Genomic DNA, 4,663 nt, shown 5'->3' on the forward strand with positions numbered 1-4,663 from the left:
AGGTTAACTAGCGGACAATTGGACAATCTAGGTTAACTAGTGGGTACTTGGACTATCTAGGTTAACTAGCGGGCCCTTGGACTATGTAGGTTAACTAGCGGGCACTTGGACGATCTAGGTTAACTACCGGGCAATTGGAATATCTAGTTTAAGTAGCGGGCACTTGGACTAACTAGGTTAAATAGCGGGCACTTGGACTATGTAGGTTAACTACCGGGCACTTGCACTATCTAGGTTACCGAACGGGCATTTGGACTATGTAGGTAACCTAGCGGGCAGTTGGACAGTCTAGGTTGCCTAGCGGGCACTTGGACTTATAGGTTAACGAACGGGCACTTGGATTATGTATGTTGCGTAGCGGGCAATTGGATTATCTAGGTTAGGTAACGGGCACTTGGACTATCTAGGTTACCTAGCGGGAACTAGGACGATGTAGGTTACATAGCGGGCACTTGGACTATCTAGGTTAACTAGCGGGCACTTGGACTATGTAGGTTACCTAGCGGACACTTGCACTATGTAGGTTACCTAGCAGGCACTTGTATTATGTAGGTTAACTAGAGAACACTTGGACGATCTAGGTTAACAAGTGGGCCCTTGGACTATGTAGATTAACTAGCCGGCACTTGGATGATCTAGGGTAACTAGCGGGCACTTGGACGATCTAGGTCAACCAGCGGACACTTGGACTATCAAAATTAACAAGCGAGCCCTTGGACTATGTAGGTAACTAGCAGGCCCTTGGACTATCTAGGTTACCTAGATAGCACTTGGATTATATAGGTTCTCTAGCGGGCACTTGGATTATCTAGGTTAATGAACGGGCACTTGGACTATGCAGGTAACCTAGCCGGCACTTGGACTCTCTAGGTTACATAGCGGGCACTTGGACTCTCTAGGTTACATAGCGGGCACTTGGACTTCTAGGTTAACGAATGGGCACTTGGACTATGTAGGTTGCCTAGCGAGCACTTGGACTATCTAGGTTAGGTAACGGGCAATTGGATTATCTAGGTTACCTTGCAGGAACTTGGACAATGTAGGTTACCTAGAGGGCACTTGGACTATCTAGGTTATCAAACGGGCACTTTGACTATCTAGGTTACCTAGCAGGCACTAGGACTATGTAGGTAACCTAGCGGGCACTGGAATCTCTAGGTTAACTAGCGGGTTCTTGGACTATGTAGGTTAACTAGGGGGCACTTGGACTATCTAGGTTACCTAACGGGCATTTGGATTATGCAGGTAACCTAGCGGGCACTTGGACTGTCTAGGTTTCCTAGCGGGCACTTGGACTTCTGGGTTAACGAACGGGCACTTGGACTATGTAGGTTGCCTAGCGGGCTCTTGGACGATCTAGGTTAGGTAACGGGCACTTGGACTATGTAGGTTACCTAGCGGGAACTTGGACTATGTAGGTTACCTAGCGGGCACTTGGACTATCTAGGTTACCAAACGGGCACTTTGACTATCTAGGTTACCTAGCGGGCACTTGGACTATCTAGGTTAGCTAACAGAAACTTGGACTATCTAGGTTACCTAGCGGGCACTAGGACTATGTAGGTAACCTAGCGGGCACTAGACTCTCTAGGTTAACTAGCGGGTTCTTGGACTATGTAGGTTAACTAGCGGACACTTGGAAGTTCTAGGTTAACTAGCGGGCACTTGGACTATCTAGGTTAACTAGCGGGCACTTGGATTATCTAGGTTACCTAGCAGGCACTTGCACGATGCAGGTTCCCTAGCGGCCACTTGGACTATCTAGGCTCCCTAACGGGCACTTGGACTATGTATGTTACCTAGCGGGCACTTGGTCTATGTACATACCCTAGCGGGCACTTGGACTATCTAGGTTACCTAGCGGGCACTTGGAGTATGTACGTCACCTAGTGGGCACTTGGACTATCTACGTTAACTAGCGGGTACTTGGACTATATAGGTTACTAATGGGCACTTGGACTATGTAAGTTCCCTAGCGGGCACTTGGACTATGTGGGTTCCCTAGCGGGCACTTGGACTGTCTAGATTAACGAAAGGGCACTTGGACTATCTAGCTTAACTAGCGGGCACTTGGACTATGTAAGTTTCCTAGCGGGCACTGGACTATGTTGTTTTCCAAGCGGGCACTTGGACTGTCTAGGTAACGAACGGGCACTTGGACTATCTAGGTTAACTAGCGGGAACTTGGACTATGTAGGTTAACTAGCGGGCACTGGACTATGTGGTTTCCCTAGCGGGCATTTGGACTGTCTAGGTTAACGAACGGGCACTTGGACTATCTAGGTTAACTAGCGGGAACTTGGACTATGTAAGTTCCCTAGCGGGCACTGGATTATGTGGTTTCCCTAGCGGGCACTTGGACTGTCTAGGTTAACGAACAGGCACTTGGACTATCTAGGTTAACTAGCGGGCACTTGGATTATGTAAGTTCCCTTGCGGGCACTTGGACTATGTGGGTTCCCTAGCGGGCATTTGGACTATCTAGGTTACATAACGGGTACTTGGACTATGTAGCTTCCCTAGCGGGCACTTGGATTATGTGAGTTCCCTATGGGGCACTTGGACTATGTAGGTTACTAGCGGGCATTTGGACTATGTAGGTTACCTAACAGGCACTTGGACTATGTAGGTCCGTATCGGGCACTTGGACAATGTTGGTTAACTAGCGGGCACTAGGACTATGTAGGTTACCTAGCGGGCACGTGGACTATCTAGGTGACCTAGTGGGAACTTGGACTATGTAGGTTACGTAGCAGACACTTTGACTATCTTGGTTACCAAGCGGACACTTGGACGAACTAGGTTAACGAGCGGGCCCTTGGACTATGTAGGTTACCTAGCGGGCACTAGGACTATCTAGGTTAACTAACAGGAACATGGACTATCTAGCTTAACTAGCGGGCACTTAGACTATGTAAGTTTCCTAGCAGGCACTGGACTATGTGGTTTTCCAAGCGGGCACTTGGACTGTCTAGGTTAACGAATGGGCACTTGGACTATCTAGGTTAACTAGCGGGAACTTGGACTATGTAGGTTAACTAGCGGGCACTGGACTATGTGGTTTCCCTAGCGGGCATTTGGACTGTCTAGGTTAACGAACGGGCACTTGGACTATCTAGGTGACCTAGTGGGAACTTGGACAATGTAGGTTAAGTAGCGGACACTTTGACTATCTTGGTTACCTAGCGGACACTTGGACGAACTAGGTTAACAGCGGGCCCTTGGACTATGTAGGTTACCTAGCGGGCACTGGGACTATCTAGGTTAGGTAACGGGTACTTGGACTATCTAGGTTACCTAGCAGGCACTTGGACTATGTAGGTTACCTAACGGGCACTTGGACTACGCAGGTAACATAGCGGGCACTTGGACTTCTAGGTTAACGAACGGGCACTCGGACTATGTAGGTTGCCTAGCGGGCACTTGGACGATCTAGGATAGGTAACGGGCCCTTGACTATTAGGTTACCTAGGGGGAACTTGGACTATGTAGGTTCCCTAGCGGACACTTGGATTATGTGATTTCCCTATCGGGCACTTGGACTATGTAGGTTACTAGCGGGCATTTGGACTATGTAGGTTACCTAACAGCCACTTGGACTATGTAGGTCCGTATCGGGCACTTGGACAATGTTGGTTAACTATCGGGCACTAGGACTATGTAGGTTACCTAGCGGGCACTTGGACTATCTAGGTTAGGTAACGGGCACTTGGACTATCTAGGTGACCTAGTGGGAACTTGGACTATGTAGGTTACGTAGCGAACACTTTGACTATCTTGGTTACCTAGCGGACACTTGGACTATGTAGGTTACCTAACGGGCACTTGGAATATGCAGGGAACGTAGCGGGCACTTGGACTTCTAGGTTAACGCACGGGCACTCGGATTATGTAGGTTGCTTAGCGGGCACTTGGACGATCTAGGATAGGTAACGGGCCCTTGACTATATAGGTTACCTAGCGGGAACTTGGACTATGTAGGTTCCCTAGCGGGCACTTGGACTATCTAGGTTACCAAAGGGCACTTGGACTATGTAGGTTAAATAGAGGACACTTGGATAATCTAGGTTAACTAGCGGGCACTTGTACTATCTAGGTTAACTAGCGTTCACTTGGACTATGTAGGTTCCTTAGCGGGCACTTGGACTATCTAGGTTGCCTAGCGGGCACGTGGACGATATAGGTTAACTAGCGTGCCCTTGGAATATCTAGGTTACGTAGCGGGCACTTGGTATATAGGTTAACTAGCGGGCACATGGACTATGTAGATTAACTAGAGGCCACTTGGACTATCTAGGTTAACTAGTGGGCCCTTTGACTATGTAGGTTAACTAGCGGACAATTGGACAATCTAGGTTAACTAGTGGGTACTTGGACTATCTAGGTTAACTAGCGGGCCCTTGGACTATGTAGGTTAACTAGCGGGCACTTGGACGATCTAGGTTAACTACCGGGCAATTGGAATATCTAGTTTAAGTAGCGGGCACTTGGACTAACTAGGTTAAATAGCGGGCACTTGGACTATGTAGGTTAACTACCGGGCATTTGCACTATCTAGGTTACCGAACGGGCATTTGGACTATGTAGGTAACCTAGCGGGCAGTTGGACAGTCTAGGTTGCCTAGCGGGCACTTGGACTTATAGGTTAACGAACGGGCACTTG

Source organism: Tenrec ecaudatus, unplaced genomic scaffold, assembly GCF_050624435.1.
Source record: "Tenrec ecaudatus isolate mTenEca1 unplaced genomic scaffold, mTenEca1.hap1 Scaffold_627, whole genome shotgun sequence".
In the NCBI taxonomy this organism is placed as follows: Eukaryota; Metazoa; Chordata; class Mammalia; order Afrosoricida; family Tenrecidae; genus Tenrec; species Tenrec ecaudatus.